This window comes from Chiloscyllium punctatum, chromosome 39, assembly GCF_047496795.1.
Source record: "Chiloscyllium punctatum isolate Juve2018m chromosome 39, sChiPun1.3, whole genome shotgun sequence".
Taxonomy (NCBI): Eukaryota; Metazoa; Chordata; class Chondrichthyes; order Orectolobiformes; family Hemiscylliidae; genus Chiloscyllium; species Chiloscyllium punctatum.
The window spans coordinates 56,035,890-56,054,526 of record NC_092777.1 but is presented as its reverse complement, the minus strand read 5'-3'; the positions used below and the strand labels follow the sequence as shown (position 1 = coordinate 56,054,526).

Below are 18,637 nucleotides of genomic sequence, written 5' to 3'. Positions count from 1 at the left end.
TGTTTGCATTTCAAATCCAACATTTAAGCACCTCAATGTGAAGCTGAGTTTTGGTGAAACTTAATTGTGCAAAGCCTGATTGAAATTGTTGCTGCATGTGCAAAATATTCAGGATTTGTCTTGATTAAATGCCCAACCCAAAAGCGTGAGGAATATGAGAGCATCATTGCTCATATTGTTTAGTTAGCTTAGTTGGTTGGGCAGCTTCTTTATGCCGAGTGATGCTAACAGCAGGGATTCAATTCCTGTACTGACTGAGGTTACCAATGAAGAACTCTCCTTCTCAATCTCTCCCCTTGCCTAAGGCATGGTCACTCCCAGCATGGTTGCCTTTGTCTTTCTCTACTGAGAGTGGAGCCCCACGATCCAGGAGACAAACAGTGACTTTTCCTTTATGGCTGAGACTGTACAGACTCTATCAAAGCAAAATAGTCCCCACTGCCATTTCTATTAAGGCTTTTGTTATATTTACAATATAAAGATAAATGATACATCCAATACTTGCAGAATCCAGAACCTAAAATGGCTGCATCATCTTTTCCCACTTTCATCCATCTACCACCACAAGTATCACAAACTCAGTTCTTTTTTTAGAATATAGAACATTACAGCGCAGTACAGTCCCTTTGGCCCTGTTGCGCCACCCTGTGATACTAATCTGAAGTCCATCCCACCTACACTATTCCATGTATGTCCATATGCCTGTCCAATGACGACTTAAATGCACTTAAACTTGGCAAATCTACCACCGTTGCAGGCAAAGCATTCCATACCCATACTACTCTCTAATTTGAAAGGTATTCTCATCTTGGGAGCCAGACCCTAAATTCCATTTTTTTAATTAAGTCTTGGAAATCTTTTATTCAGTTTTTCAGAATGACGGCCCATTTCACGGTCGTTGCTAGGCAAACTGCTGTTGGGCCTGTGTTAGGATGCGCCTTTTCCACCAACCAGCCTCCATCGAACTCAGGAAGCACAGTTGCACTCTGGACAAATCCGAACAGATAGTTGCTGTGCCATGAGTGTTGTTGAAGTTCTTTTGGTAGATGAAAGAGCTTCAGAAATTAAATACCCTCTTCATAAAACTTGTGTATAACAGACAGAGAAAACATTCGCAAAAGGTTACTTCTATGTTGCTGAGTTTATTTGGAGTTTGTTAAATTATATTCACCGTAGTTTTCAAGGCCTTCCATGGCCTTCTCACCCTCTCCCTTTCTGTCTTTGTCACTTCATTTAGCAGCCTCACAAACTACAAAATCTCCTCCATCTTCTAATCTTGACTTCCTGAGTGTTCCTGACTTCCATTGCTAGACCATTGACAGTTGAGCCCACAGCTGCCAAGTCTTTTAGCTCGGAAATCTGCTCCCTAAACCTCACCACCTCCCTTTCCTCCTTTAAAGTGCTCCTTAAAAGTCCTGTTTTGATGGACCTGATGCTCAACTATCCCAATATAATTTTATGCAGCTCAGTGTCAAATAATTATTCCTGTTTAGCTCATTTTACTGCACTAAAGGTGATAAATGAATATGAATTATTGTTAAATTACGTGCTTGCTGCAAGCTCAGAAAATAAGGTGTGATTTGGACAATTTATGGCTTAAATTCACAAAAACAACATTGCCAGGCCAGAACAGTAGGCAACTAAATCTTGAGAACATTTTGTCCAAAGCCAAATATAGGGTTTAATGGCTGTACATCAGGATTGTTCAGTTCTCTTAGCTCTGTTTGTTTACTTGGGATATTTCGATTGAAGGAAAACAATGGGTTGTGTTATCTGCAGCCCTGATGATTAAACTCATTGTTGAACTGCTAGACTACGTAGTTTCTCATTTCAACCCACATCCCAATCACAGTGTAGGTCAAAGTTAGAATTTGCATTCATTATATTTCAAACAAAAAGTATTCTCTGAATACTGATATATTATCTAGCTTTTATTGACAGTCAAATATTTTACTGTAATGTTTGAATGTCACATTTCATTCACTTTGTGATGTCCGATAAAAATAGTCGGGAATATGGATGAAAATAATATGTAGAAAACACAAGGGCTGCAAAATGTGTGGGATCACGTTCTCTCACACTCTCCTGAATCAGAACTATATCGCTGTTACTTCAACTGTCACTGAGTCCAACCCCTGGAATTCCCCCCCTCATGGCACTGAGGGTTTACCATTGGACAGCAGCAGTTCAAGAAGGTGGTTCAACCATCACCATATCGCTCACATGGAATCAAATCATACAGTCACAGAATTGTTACGGCACAATAAAGCATCATGCCCTTGCTGGCTCTGCTCAGAGACCCAGTTGGGTATGATCCCTCTCCACCCTGTCCCCACATTCCTCCTATTTTAGAATATTTAGAAATAGAAAGAAATTTATAGAATGGAAGGATTCATTTTGACTGTGCAGCTGATAAATGAACTACCCAAGAATCCCATTTTCCATCATTAGCTCCCTATCCCGGGAGGTTATGGCATATTTCCAGATGACCAACACATTTTCAGGCAGTCAGGTCCAGACCCCTACTCACCTCCACTTTAATATTTCTCCTCCAGTATTTGTTTTAAATCTATCGCCCCCTAGTCACTGACCTCTCTGCTAAAATAATTTGGCGATTTGCATTCTTTCTATCAAGGCCCCTCACAACTTTTGTAGACCTTAATCAGATTCCCACCTCAGCCGCCTCTCTTCCAAGGAGAAGAACTTCAGACTATCCAATATTTCCTCATAGCTGCATTTTGCTAGAAGTGGCAACATCCTGGGAAATCTCCTCTGCACCTTTTCTAATGCAGTTAGATCTTTTCTGTCATGAAGTAATCAGAACCGCACATAGTGCTCAAGTAGCGGCCTGGTTAAAGATTTAGACAGAGGTAAAAACAATGACTGCAGATGCTGGAAACCAAATTCTGGATTAGTGGTGCTGGAAGAGCACAGCAGTTCAGGCAGCATCCAAGTAGCTTCGAAATCGACGTTTTGGGCAAAAGCCCTTCATCAGGAATGAAGGCAGTGTGCCTGAAGCATGGAGAGATAAGCTAGAGGAGGGTGGGGGTGGGGAGAAAGTAGCATAGAGTACAATGGGTGAGTGGGGGAGGGGATGAAGGTGATAGGTCAAGGAGGAGAGGGTGGAGTGGATAGGTGGAAAAGAAGATAGGCAGGTAGGACAAGTCCAGACAAGTTATGGGGACAGTTACTGAGCTGGAAGTTTAGAACTAGGGTGAGGTGGGGGAAGGGGAAATGAGGAAACTGTTGAAGTCCACATTGATGCCCTGGGGTTGAAGTGTTCCGAGGCGGAAGATGAGGCGTTCTTCCTCCAGGCGTCTGGTGGTGAGGGAGCGGCGGTGAAGGAGGCCCAGGACCTCCATGTCCTCGGCAGAGTGGGAGGGGGAGTTGAAATGTTGGGCCACGGGGCGGTGTGGTTGATTGGTGCGGGTGTCCCGGAGATGTTCCCTAAAGCGCTCTGCTAGGAGGCGCCCAGTCTCCCCAATGTAGAGGAGACCGCATCGGGAGCAACGGATACAATAAATGATATTAGTGGATGTGCAAGTAAAACTTTGATGGATGTGGAAGGCTCCTTTAGGGCCTTGGATAGAGGTGAGGGAGGAGTTGTGGGCGCAGGTTTTACAGTTCCTGCGGTGGCAGGGGAATGTGCCAGGATTGGAGGGTGGGTTGTTTGGGGGCGTGGACCTGACCAGGTAGTCGCGGAGGGAACGGTCTTTGCGAAAGGCGGAAAGGGGTGGGGAGGGAAATATATCCCTGGTAGTGGGGTCTGTTTGGAGGTGGCGGAAATGTTGGCGGATGATTTGGTTTATGCAAAGGTTGGTAGGGTGGAAGGTGAGCACCAGGGGCGTTCTGTCCTTGTTACGGTTGGAGGGGTGGAGTCTGAGGGCGGAGGTGCGGGATGTAGATGAGATGTGTTGGAGGGCATCTTTAACCACGTGGGAAGGGAAATTGCGGTCTCTAAAGAAGGAGGCCATCTGATGTGTTCTGTGGTGGAACTGGTCCTCCTGGGAGCAGATGCGGCGGAGGTGGAGAAATTGGGAATACGGGATGGCATTTTTGCAAGAGGTAGGGTGGGAAGAGGTGTAATCCAGGTAGCTGTGGGAGTCGGTGGGTTTGTAAAAAATGTCAGTGTCAAGTCGGTCGTCATTAATGGAGATGGAGAGGTCCAGGAAGGGGAGGGAGGTGTCAGAGATGGTCCAGGTAAATTTAAGGTCAGGGTGGAATGTGTTGGTGAAGTTGATGAATTGCTCAACCTCCTCGCGGGAGCACGAGGTGGCGCCAATGCAGTCATCAGTGTAGCGGAGGAAGAGGTGGGGAGTGGTGCCGGTGTAATTACGGAAGATCAATTGCTCTACATAGCCAACAAAGAGACAGGCATAGCTGGGGCCCATACATGTGCCCATGGCTACCCCTTTGGTCTGGAGGAAGTGGGAGGATTCAAAGCAGGAATTGTTAAGGGTGATGACCACATGCCCCCGACAGACCCCACTGTCACTATCCCCACTCCCCAGAACCCCGAGGGGAACACTACCCCTGCTCATGACTCCACCCCCATTCCCCCCACCATCACACCCACTCCAGGTACAGGTTCCGCCCCCACTTCCAACTCTACACCCACACCAGATCCCAGCTCCCAGCCCTGCCGAGTTTTCACCATCCCCCCAGACCTCCCCCTCACTGAGGACGAACGATCAGTCCTCAGCAAAGGACTCACCTTCATCCCCCTCCGTCCACGCATCAATGAATTTAATACACGCCGTGATAGAACATAGAACATAGAACATAGAAGAATACAGCGCAGTACAGGCCCTTCGGCCCTCGATGTTGCGCCGATCAAAGCCCACCTAACCTACACTAACCCACTATCCTCCATATACCTATCCAATGCCCGCTTAAATACCCATAAAGAGGGAGAGTCCACTACTGCTACTGGCAGGGCAGTCCATGAACTTACGACTCGCTGAGTGAAGAACCTACCCCTAACATCAGTCCTATATCTACCCCCCCTTAATTTAAAGCTATGCCCTCTTGTAATAGCTGACTCCATACGTGGAAAAAGGTTCTCACTGTCAACCCTATCTAACCCCCTAATCATCTTGTACACCTCTATCAAATCACCCCTAAACCTTCTTTTCTCCAAAGAAAACAACCCCAAGTGCCTCAGCCTTTCCTCATAGGATCTCCCTACCATACCAGGCAACATCCTGGTAAACTTCCTCTGCACCCGTTCCAGTGCCTCCACATCCTTCCTATAGTATGGCGACCAAAACTGCACACAATATTCCAGATGCGGCCGCACCAGAGTCTTATACAACTGTAACATGACCTCAGGACTCCGGAACTCAATTCCTCTACCAATAAAAGCCAGTACGCCATATGCCTTCTTCACTGCACTATTTACCTGGGTGGCAACTTTCAGAGATCTGTGTACATGGACACCAAGATCCCTCTGCTCTTCCACACTACCAAGTAGTCTACCATTAGCCCAGTAATCCATCTTTTTATTACTCTTACCAAAGTGAATCACTTCACACTTAGCTACATTGAACTCCATTTGCCACCTTTCTGCCCAGCTCTGCAGCTTCTCTATATCCCGCTGTAACCTGCCATATCCTTCCTGACTGTCTACAACTCCTCCGACTTTCGTATCAATTGTATCAATTCGTATCAGATGTCGAACAATTCTTCCATCACCTCCGCCTCCGAGCTTACTTTCACAATCAGGACTCCCGCCCACCTTCTGAGGACCCCTTCGCCCACCTCCAACACACTGCATCCACCTGGACACCCCGCGCTTGCCTATTACCTGCCCTCGACCTCTTCATTTCCAACTGCCGCCAGGACTTTAACCGCCTCAACCTGTCTACCCCCCTCCCCCACTCCAATCTCTCACCCTCACAACGCGCAGCCCTCCAACCCCTCTGCTCCAATCCCAACCTCACCATCAAGCCAGCGGATAAAGGGGGCGCAGTGGTAGTCTGGCACACTGACCTCTACACCTCTGAAGTCAAACGTCAACTCGAGGACACCTCTTCCTACTACCCCCTCAACCATGACCCCACCCCCCATCACCAAACCATCATCTCCCAGACCATACAGAACCTCATCACCTCAGGAGATCTCCCACCCACAGCTTCCAACCTCATAGTCCGGGAACCCCGCACTGCCTGGTTCTACCTCCTTCCCAAGATCCACAAGCCTGACCACCCTGGCTGACCCATTGTCTCAGCATGCTCCTACCCCACTGAACTCATCTCTACCTACCTCGACACTGTACTATCCCCCCTAGTCCAGGAACTCCCCACATACGTTTGAGACACCACCCACGCCCTCAACCTCCTCCAAGACTTCCGTTTCCCTGGCCCCCAATGCCTCATCTTCACCATGGATATCCAATCCCTCTACACCTCCATCCGCCATGACGAGGGCCTCCAAGCCCTCCGTTCTTTCCTCTCCAGACGTCCCCAACAGTACCCTTTCACCGACACTCTCATTCGTTTGGCCGAACTGGTCCACATCCTTAACAATTTCTCCTTTGAATCCTCCCACTTCCTCCAGACCAAAGGAGTAGCCATGGGCACACGTATGGGCCCCAGCTATGCCTGTCTCTTTGTTGGCTATGTAGAGCAGTTGATCTTCCGTAATTACACCGGCACCACTCCCCACCTCTTCCTCCACTACATTGATGACTGCATTGGCGCCACCTCCCGCGAGGAGGTTGAGCAATTCATCAACTTCACCAACACATTCCACCCTGACCTTAAATTTACCTTGACCATCTCTGACACCTCCCTCCCCTTCCTGGACCTCTCCATCTCCATTAATGATGACCGACTTGACACTGACATTTTTTACAAACCCACCGACTCCCACAGTTACCTGGATTACACCTCTTCCCACCCTACCTCTTGCAAAAATGCCATCCCGTATTCCCAATTCCTCCGCCTCCGCCGGATCTGCTCCCAGGAGGACCAGTTCCACCACAGAACAACCAGATGGCCTCCTTCTTTAGAGACCGCAATTTCCCTTCCCATGTGGTTAAAGATGCCCTCCAATGCATCTCGTCCACATCCCGCACCTCCGCCCTCAGACCCCACCCCTCCAACCGTAACAAGGACAAAACACCCCTGGTGCTCACCTTCCACCCTACCAACCTTCGCATTAACCAAATCATCCGCCAACATTTCCGCCACCTCCAAACAGACCCCACTACCAGGGATATATTTCCCTCCCCACCCCTTTCCGCCTTCCGCAAAGACCGTTCCCTCCGCGACTACCTGGTCAGGTCCACGCCCCCAAACAACCCACCCTCCAATCCTGGCACATTCCCCTGCCACCGCAGGAACTGTAAAACCTGCGCCCACACCTCCTCCCTCACCTCTATTCAAGCCCTAAAGGAGCCTTCCACATCCATCAAAGTTTTACTTGCACATCCACTAATATCATTTATTGTATCCGTTGCTCCCGATGCGGTCTCCTCTATATTGGGGAGACTGGGCGTCTCCTAGCAGAGCGCTTTAGGGAACATCTCCGGGACACCCGCACCAATCAACCACACCGCCCCGTGGCCCAACATTTCAACTCCCCCTCCCACTCTGCCGAGGACATGGAGGTCCTGGGCCTCCTTCATCGCCGCTCCCTCACCACCAGACGCCTGGAGGAAGAACGCCTCATCTTCCGCCTCGGAACACTTCAACCCCAGGGCATCAATGTGGACTTCAACAGTTTCCTCATTTCCCCTTCCCCCACCTCACCCTAGTTCTAAACTTCCAGCTCAGTAACTGTCCCCATAACTTGTCTGGACTTGTCCTACCTGCCTATCTTCTTTTCCACCTATCCACTCCACCCTCTCCTCCTTGACCTATCACCTTCATCCCCTCCCCCACTCACCCATTGTACTCTATGCTGCTTTCTCCCCACCCCCACCCTCCTCTAGCTTATCTCTCCACGCTTCAGGCTCACTGCCTTCATTCCTGATGAAGGGCTTTTGCCCGAAACGTCGATTTCGAAGCTACTTGGATGCTGCCTGAACAGCACCACTAATCCAGAATAAAGATTTAGACAGTCCCAACGTGATTTCCGTGTACTTTTGTATTCTATATCTAGGCTAATAAAGGAAAAGATTCCTTGTGCTTTCATTCTCATCTTCCTGCCCTGCCCTGTTACCTTCAAATATATGTGGACATTCACTCCAACATTCCTCACTTCTTCTGAGTAATCTCCCACTAATTGTGTTTTTCTCTGCCTTGATTGGCCTCTCCAAGTTCACCAGCTCTCCTTTCTATGAGTTGAATTCCTTTTGTGTTTCTTCTACCCACTTGATCAGCCTATTGATATCTTCCTGTTGTCTACCGCTGTCCTCCTCACTACCAACCATGTGACTTGTTTTTGCGCTATCTCTAAACTTCTCAAAGATGCACACCACATCTATGTCCGATGCATTAATATATTTCACAGAAAACAGGGGAGTCAGCACTGTTAAACTCCACAGGTAACAGATTTCCAGTCGTAAAAACACTCAGCGACAATTCTCCCTTGTGTATTGCCACTGAGCCAAACGTGTATCCAGCTTGCTATATTTTCCGTTTAAATGGCTTAATACTTTTTTAACCAGTCTGCCATGTGGAACCTTGTTAAAAGCCTCACTAGAATCTCTGCAGCTCACATCAATCATACTGCCCTGATTAACCTTCCTTGCCGCCTCCTCAAAAAATTCAATCAATTTAATCAGAAACATTTCGTCCTTTAACAAATCCATGCTGACTGGCTTTGATTAATCCGTGCCTTCCTACATGACAGTTTGTCCAATAATTCACCGAGAACAGAGGTTAGACTGACTGGATTAGCAGTCTTGCAATCCTCTGGCACTGCACCACCATCTCGTATATAGACATATAAAAGAAAAATAAAGTATTTTGAGTTTGTTTCTTGGATTCTCTCCTCCACCGTTCTGATGAAGTGTCACTGGACTCGAAGAGTTAATTCTGTTTTTTTCCCCGTAGATGCTGCCAGACCTGCTGAATTTCCTTTTTCTGTTTCTCCTGCACATTTACTTGAACACTGAGGTGCTGCAGCATGCTTGGAGTTAAAAGAGCAAGTTCTGATGAATACTTACAGTGAAATCCCAGGTTCTCGCTGTCAAAGTCAATTGCTGATTCCTGACCCTCGCTTTGAATCTAAAGGGCAGGTATATGGGAAAGGGAACTTTGGTTTTAGTGCAGAGCAGCAGAGTGCTTTGAACTGCAATTTGTGAGCAGGTTTGATCAATTTCTACCAGGGCAGCTCACAAATTATCATAGATTCCAGAACAGGATGTCCATTCCCCAAGAAATCAAAGTTTGCAAATTCACGTTATCATTTTCACAGCAAGAAAGAAATTACATGCGTCACGAATATATCACCAGCTGATAGATCCATCGCAAATATTCCACATGTAGGCTATACCCCCAGCTAATATTGCACCCATAAGTTATATTGCACAAAGAAACTTTATGGCACAGAATTTAGCCTATTGTGTCTGCGGTGTATCTACATCAGATATTACAAATATGATGTGCACTCACAACTGATATTGTACACATGCATTCAATCCATACACCATTTTTTTGCACAGTGGGGCCTGTCCCTAGCAGATACTGCTCATGTACAGCACATCCACCCACCAGACATTCCATACACTGCTGGTGTGTAACTGTGAGAGCTTCCTCTTGCACTTCAAACTATAATGTCACATATTTCCTCAGCATGCTGGAACAAAATGTTACGACCTTGTCTTCCTCACACATAAATATATCAGATTGTGTCTGTGTGCAGGATCTCAGGTATAACATTAGCAGTTTTCAAGAGCTGAGGAAATCACTAATGCGACATAGTGTTGTTCTAAATGATAATGAGCCTGCAGTGTGCACAGGCTTCCGCTAACTTTATTAATGATGACAGTCAGTCGAATACTTTGATTGTGTTTTGATTCACTGGAATCACTTGAGGCCAATCTACTCCAGATGGCTTTAGAAATCAAATCCCTGTGTGAAAGTCAAGCATTTGCCCTCTCACCAGCCTTTCAGATGAACCTGCCTTTAAAGAGTTAATAAAGATGTCCATTAGAAATGTCTGCATTTACTTTTAGGTTGTCTGCTCTTTCCTGGTACCCTGTTGTTAGTGCATGTGCCTGACATCCTAATGTAGTGTATGAGGAGCAATTTGACAACAGCCTGTATTCTTCAGGATTTGTAATGTCAAGGTTATCAGTGCATTAGGATAAAACCCGTAACAGCTTCTGATGTCTGTACATTTGCAATCAATCTCACAGTCCTTACTGATAGACCCAGCATTCGTCATTCAAAGGCATAACCATCATTGAATCCCCCATTATCAACATCCTGGGGGTTACCATCGAACAGAAGCTGAACTGGAACTGTTGTATAATTACAGTGACTGCAAAAACAAGCCAGAGGCTAGGAAATCTGCGGTGAACAATTAGAGGAGAAAGTGAGGACTGAAGATGCTGGAGATCAGAGCTGAAAATGTGTTGCTGGAAAAGCGCAGCGGGTCAGGCAGCATCCAAGGAGCAGGAGAATCAACATTTCGGGCATGAGCCCTTCTTCAGGAATCGGCGTTTCCTGAAGAAGGGCTCATGCCCGAAACGTCGATTCTCCTGCTCCTTGGATGCTGCCTGACCAGTGAACAATTAGAGACAATCTAACCACTGCCTATAACGTTCAGTGGCATTACCATCACTCAATGCCCCACTGTAAACATTCTGGATATTACCATTAATCAGAAACTGAATGGGACTGGTCATATATATATATATATACTGTGGAGTAGATCAGAGGCTCTGTATTCTGCAGTGAGTAACTTTTCTCCAAAGTCTGATCTGCCATCTACAAGGCACAAGTCAGGAATGTGATGGAATACTCCCCTCTTATCTGCAGCTGCAGCAACACTCAAGAAGCTTAATATCATCCAGGGAAAAAATGCTCACTTGATTGGCACCACATCCATAAACATCCACTCCCTCCACCACTGACGCTCAGTAGCAGCAGTATGCACCATTTACAAAATGTACTGCAAAGATTCACCTAGGCTCTTTTGACAGTACCTTCGAAATCCACACCCTCTACTACTTAGATGGTCAAGGGCTGCACTCCAAGTCAATCACCACGCTGTTCCTCCATGTTGCTGGGTCAAAGTCCTGAAACTGACCTCCTTACAAGGGGTACAGCCGTACAAGAAGGCAGCTCACCACTTACTTTCCCAGACCAATTAGGGGTGGACCATAAACGCTGGTGTGGCCAATGCTACCCACAACATTAGAAAGAATTGAAGAATGTAAGTTAGCTCGCTGAGCTGGAGGGTTTGTTTTCGTCACCATACTAGGTAACATCATCAGTGAGAGTCTCAGGTGAAGTGCTGGTGGTATGTCCTGCTCTCTATTTATAGGTCTTGGTCTCTTAAGGTGGGTGATGTCATTTCTGGTTCTTTTTTTCAAGGGAAGGTAGATAGGATCTAAATTGATGTGTTTAGTTATGGAGTTCTGGCTAGAATGCCCTGCCTCTTAAAAATTCTCATGCATGTCTTTGTTTCGCCTGTCCTAGGTTGTGGGTGTTGTTCCAGTCAAAGTGGTGTCCTTCTTTGTCTGTATGTATAGAAACTAGTGATAGGGGGTCATGTCTTTTAGTGGCCAGTTGGTGTTCATGTATCCTGCTGGCAAGTTTCCTGATAGTTTGTCCGATGTAGTGTTTTTCATAGTTCTTGTATAGTATCTTGTAAATGACGTTAATTTTGCTGGTGGTATCTGTTGGATCCTTCAGGTTCATTAGTAGTTGTTTAAGGGTGTTGGTAGATTTGTGGGCTGCTATGATGCCAAGGGGTCTGAGTAGTCTGGAAGTCATTTTTGATATATGTTCGATGTAAGATAATGTGACTGTAGTTTTTGGTTGCGTTGTGTCTGCTTCATTGGGCTTGTTTCTGAGGAATCTGAGTTTATTGGGTACCCATTTTTCTTGAAAACATTATATAGATATTTTTCTTCTGATTTTTGTAGTTCTTGGGTGCTGCAATGTGATGTAATTCATTGAAATAATGTCTTGATGCAGCTCTGTTTGTGGGTGTTGGGATGATTGCTACTGAAGTTAAGTATTTGGTCCGTGTTTGTTGTTTTTCTGTAGATGCTGGTTTGAAGCTTTCTGTAAACTGTACGTTCAACTGTCACATCCAGGAATGGGAGTCTGTTGTTGTTCTCCTCCTCTTTTGTGAATTTTACACCTGACAGGATATTGTTGAAGGTGTTGGATATTTCCTCGAAGTTGTTCCGTTTTGTGATGGCAAAGGTGTCATCTACGTAGCAGATCCAAAGTTTGGGTTGGATAGATGAGAGGACAGCTTGTTCAAGTCTCTGCATTACTGCTTCTGCTATGAGCCCTGATATTGGTGATATCATAGGTGTTCCGATGACTTATTTGTAGTTTTTGTTATTGAATGTGAAGTGGGTGGTGAGGCACAGGTCCACTACCATCCCAATAAACACAATCCGCCGATTTCTCAGAAACGAGCCCAAACAAGCAGACACGACACAAACTAAACTTTACCTTACATCAAAGACATATCAGAAATGACTTCCAGACTACTCAGACATCTTGGCATCATGGTAGCCCACAAACCTACCAACACACTTAAACAGCGACTGATGAACCTGAAGGATCCAATAGATACTACCAGCAAAACGAAAGTCATTTACAAGATACCATGCAAGGACTATAAAAAACACTACATCAGACAAACTGGCAGGAAACTTGCCACCAGGCTACCCAACTGGCCACTAAAAGACACAACCTCCTATCACTGGTTTCTGTATATCCAGACAAAGAAGAAACCACTTTGTCTGGGACAGCACACACACCCTAGGACAGGTGAAACAAAGACATGCACGCGAATTCTTAGAGGCACAGCATTCTAACCAGAACTCCATAAATAAACACATCAATTTAGATCCTATCTACCTTCCCTTGAAAAAAACCTGGAAATGAAATCACCCACCTTAAAAAACCAAGACCTATAAATAGAGAGGTGGGACATACCACCAGCACTTCACCAGAGACTCTCATCGTTGGGGTTATCTAGTATGGTGACGAAACGTCTGAAAACAAACCTTCAAGCTCAGTGAGCTAGCTTACATTCTTTTCATCACCCTGAGCTAGAAATCTTGTCAAAAAAAAGCTAACATAAAAGAATTTTTAAAAATTCTCACTGTGAATTTGCTGTATTTACCAAACAGTTCAAGCAAAAGACAATGAAACAAATGGAACTATTTGTCATGTGGATTGTATTCTCATTTAATTCCACAAGTGGTTCTTCATTTTGTTTTGCTACCTCTATATCTTTAAACTGTAGTGTATGCTCCCTGTGTTTGTTCGCATCCTAGTTTACAGTCTGCAAGGCTTACTGAAGGTAATGATTGATTGAAGAGTGTTGAGGTAATTTGTCCTGTTCACCTCATAGACACCTCATAGAATCATAGAGATGTACAGCACGAAAACAGACCCTTCAGTCCAACTTGTCCATGCCAACCAGATATCCTAATCCAATCCAGTCCCATTTGCCAGCACTTGGCCCATATCCCTTTAAACCCTTCCTATTCATATACCCATCCAGATACCTTTTAAATGTCACAATTGTACCAGCCTCCATCACTTCCTCTGGCAGCTCATTGCATATGTGTACCACCCTCTGCATGAAAAAGTTGCCACTTAGGTCCCTTTTAAATCTTTCCCCTCTCATCCTAAATCTATGCTGTCTAGTTCTGGACTAGAGGGAAAAGACTTTATCTACTTATCCAACAACCTCATGATTTTATAAACCTGTATAAGGTCACCCTTCAGCCTCCGACGCTCAAGGGAAAACAGCCCCAGCCTATTCAACCTCTCCCTGTAGCTCAAATCCTCCAACCCTGGCAATATCCTTGTAAATCCTTTCTAAACCCTTTCAAGTTTCATAACATCCTTCCAATATTGCACGCAATATTCCAACAGTGGCCTAACCAATGTCCTGTACAGCTGCAATATGACCTCCCAACTCCTGTACTCAATATTCTGACCAATAACGGAAAGCATATCAAATGCCTTCTTCACTATCCTATCTACCTGCGACTTTACTTTCAAGGTACTATAAACCTGCACTCCAAGGTCTCTTTGTTCAGCAACACTCCCTCGGACCTTACCATTAAGTGTATAAGTCCTGCTAAGATTTGCTTTCCCAAAATGCAGCACCTTGCATTTATCTAAATTAAACTCCATCTGCCACTTCTCAGCCCATTGGCCCATCTGATCAAGACCCCATTGTAATGTGAAATAAACTTCTACACCTCCAATTTTGGTATCATCTGCAAACTTACTAACTGTATCTCTTACGCTCACATCCAAATCATTTATATAAATGATGAAAAATAGTGGGCCCAGCACCAATCCTTCCCCCTCAGTTTTGGGTTTTGGATTCGCGGAAGCCTGACAGCAGTTGTAGATGAGACAAATGTGAAAAACGGTCAGCAGGAAATTAAAGCAATATGGTCCATCTTTGATTTATTTAGCCATTGCTTAAATTGCCTTAAACTATCTGTTGAATCAAACTGTATTTCACAATTGAATGAAGGCCATGGTTTGGTTAACTCAGTTGGCTGGATTGATGGTCTGCAGTTTAGAATGACATTAACAACATGAGTTCAATTCCCACACCCACTGAGGTTACAATGAAGAGTTCCCCTTCTCACCTCTCCCCTCACCTGAGGTGTGGTGACCCTCACATTGAACTAGCACCAGTTGTCTCTCTGTGATGGGAAAGCAGCCCAATGGAATGCTAGGATTATAATGACTTTACCTTTAAACTTACAGAACAGCAATGTGACAGAGATCCTCTGTTAACTCCAGTGAATGGTCAATGATGAGATGCTCTGATAGGATTCACAATGCTGTTTATAGACATTTGGTAGTACAGAACTTGCGTATTGGTGGAAGGAAATGATCCCATTTGTGAAAGATATTTGTCTTGCACATATTAGAACAATGTTTCCCAAACTTCTTCCCAGCGTGCCCCCATGTTACTATCTCAGACGTCCTGTAACCTCAGAGTGAGAGTGGAGATGGGGCTGTTTGTTGACATTGGGCAGGGATTGGTTGAGTGGGAGTGAGAGGGTTGGAGGCTTGTTGAATGGGGAGGATGGGGATGGGTTGTTGAGCAGAGAATGGGTTTAAGCTTTCTGGGTTTCTTTCAAGCTCACAGCAGCATTCGGGACTCAGAGAACAGATGATTAAGCAAGGCCTAACAAAAGAAACAGTCCCAAGCATGTAAAGAGACGGATTTTAATACTCCACAGCCGCCATGACTGATTGGAACTCACAATCCCAAGAGCTCATCCTGCAAGCCCACTGCAGGTCATGACCCACAGTTTTGGCACCCCCTGCACTAGAACATAAGCCCAGATCTCTCAGGCCAACTAGACTGTGCTGTGCTGTGCTACACAATTATATTTCCCATTCCTCTTCATCCCATCAATTTATCTTTCATTCCCAAATGAGCTGGGAGGGGATCTGGGGATAAACAGAGAAAGCTAACCCTGCCACCAATGTCCGTTGTTGGAGGTGTATTTTCCCCCCCTCTTTTGCTTTTAAGATCGTTCGTGCTCAGGGACACTGTGTAAGTAAACAAAGCTGCGCCTCTGCTTGGCTGTTAGTCTGCGTTGCTTTTTCAATCTGTATGCATAGCAATGAGTTGGCTTTACTGTAATATCAGCTTCGTAACTTGTAATGTGTTTATCCATGTTGAATAAAGTGACCGTGAACATGACACCTACATCCCATTAATGAATTTGTTTCAAGTCAGCAACCTACACTGAGCTCTTCCAAACTGTCCATTCTTTAAACTCTGGGTGTTTCTGCAAACCACCTTCATGCCAGATAATGAATCAGTTGTCTATGACTCTGATTAATACCTTTTCTCGCAGTGACCCCATTTCATGGCTTGAAAATTGTCACAACCCCTCAGTGAGACCTCAGCTCATGGCTCTGAAATGTCAGCTCAGGGTCCCGCCCCCACCCTTAAGTTTGGGAATATCTGCATTAGGACAATCTGCAAGAAATCCTAGTGCAAGGAGGAGCAGCATGTTATTCGTGTCTGAGAGGTAGTGGAAGCATGTTCATCACAAGCAGTATATTAAATTGCTCCTCTTCACATTGGCATTCTTGCAAATTGTCCTGATGAGTGGTCATTGAAAAGTTTCAACAAACTGCAGTACTTAAATAGTGTTTCTCTTGTGTAGGCTGAACACACAGGCAGAGGAATAGTCTATGAATACATTTATCATTAATGCTGCACAGTATAATTGAACAGCAAAGTCATGCATGCAATATTAATAGAACATAGAACATAGAACATTACAGCTCTCCAGCCCTCAATGTTATGCCAATCTATGAAACCAATCTGAAGCCCATCTAATCTACACTATTCCATTCTTGTCCATATTTTCATCCAATAACCATTTAAATGCCCGTAAAGTTGGCAACTCTACTACTGTCCCGTGCCCCTACTAGTCTCTGAGTAAAGAAACTATCTCTGACATCTGTCCTATATCTATCACCCCTCAATTTAAAGCTATGTCCCCTTGTGCCAGCCATTGCCATCCAAGGAAATAAAACTCTCACTGTCCAACCCACCTAACCCTCTGATTATCTTTATATCTCAATTAAATCACCTCTCAACCTTCTTCTCTCTAATGTAAACAGCCTCAAATCCCTCAGTCTTTCCTCATTAGACCTTCCCTCCATACTGGGCAACATCCAAGTAAATCTCCTCAGAACCCTTTCCAAAGCTTCCATATCCTCCCTATAATGCGGTGACCAGACTTGCATGCAGTACTCCAAGTGCAGCCACTGCAGAGTTTTGTACAGCTGCAGCATGACCTCATGGTTCCAAATCTTGATCTCTCTACCAATAAAGCCAACACACTGTATGTTTTCTTAACAACCCTATCAACCTGGGTGGCAACTTTCAAGGATCTATTTACCTGGACATCGAGATCTCTCTGCTCATCTACATTATCAAGAATCTTACCATTAGCTCATTCGCTCATCATTCCTGTTACTCCTTCTGAACGGAATCACCTCACACTTTTCTGCATTAAACTCAATTTGCCACCTCTCAGCCCAGCTCTGCAGCTTGTCTGTGTCCCTCTGTAACCTACAACATCCTTTGTCACTATCCACAACTCTACTGACCTCAGTGTCATCTGTAAATTTACTAACCCATCCTTCTACACCCTCATCCAGGTCATTTATAAAAATGACAAACAGCAGTGGACCCAAAACAGGTCCTTGTGGTACCCAAATGTAACTGAACTCCAGCATGCACAATTTCCATCAACTACCACCCTCTGTCTTCTTTCAACTAGCCAATTTCTGAGCCAAACAGCTAAATCACTCTCAATCCCATACCTCCATATTTTCTGCAATAGCCTACCATGGGGAGCCTTATCAAATGCCTTTCTGAAATCCATATACACCACATCAACCACTTTACCCTCATCCACCTCTTTGGTCACCTTCGCAAAGAACTTAATAAGGTTTTTGAGGCACGACCTATTGTTCACAAAACCATGTTGACTTTCCGTAATCAACTTATTCCTCTCCAGATGATTATAAATCCTAACTCTTATAACCCTTGCCAACACTTTACCTACAACCGAAGTAAGGTTCGCAGGTCTATAATGCAGTCCAAACACTGGCTGGAGCAATTTGTTATTGGACAGTTGTCCTGAATGAAGCCAGGTAAAATCAATGGGAATCTGGTGCTTGATGCAGGGTCATTGAGAGCACAGGGGGGGTGGGGTGGGGGGGGGTGACAAGGTGAAAAGGGCAGCTTGAATTGGGAGGCTGGATGTTAAATGGGGCAAGGGGACAATCAGACTGTTTGGATTTGCGTTTGATAAATCACTGATCTAAACCAAGGTTCTCTTGAAGTCTTGAAACCTGGAATAGATTATTCAACCATTCTGCACACTGAATATTGTATGTCAGCCATTCACCTGATCTCAATCCCTTTACCCTGTCAATCCCAACAACGGAGTCATTGAAGACACTGTAATCAACCTACACAGAGATGCTATTACACTCCTCAGGAGCAGGTGGGACCTGAACCTAGGCCTTCTGGCTCAAAGGTAGAGGCACTACCACTGCACCGTAAGATCCTAAAGGCTACCACACCTGATATTCCCAGATGGCATTCCATGCAAATGCTAACCAGTCTGATGAGCTTCTGAATCGGAAGAGATCAGACATTCAGACTATTATGGCCATATTCAGCACTGGAGAGGAAGTGCCAAGTCCAGTAAAGAATCAACAAACCCTATTTTTAAAAAAAGTCCATCGCTTACTCAATCTCATTGAAAGAAGCAGATCCTTCAGAATTGGGACAATGATTCTCCATGTTTTCAACTGAGGGTGTCCAGCAATGGTGAGTTATTTTGTTTGTGAGTACAAAGGGCGAAGAGGGATTGTGAACACTTCCAGAGCACGTGATGCCACTGGACATTGTGACTGTGACTTGTCCGAAACCTTCTCAAAATTGCTTTTTGTTTTGTTTTTGCGACGTG

General features: G+C 45.1%; 1 protein-coding gene across 4 annotated transcripts in view; it reads left to right on the top strand.

Moving 5' to 3' along the window:
• aatkb (apoptosis-associated tyrosine kinase b) overlaps window positions 1-18,637 on the top strand; it is a 404,882-nt gene that overhangs the window by 323,415 nt on the left and 62,830 nt on the right. The window lies entirely within an intron of this gene.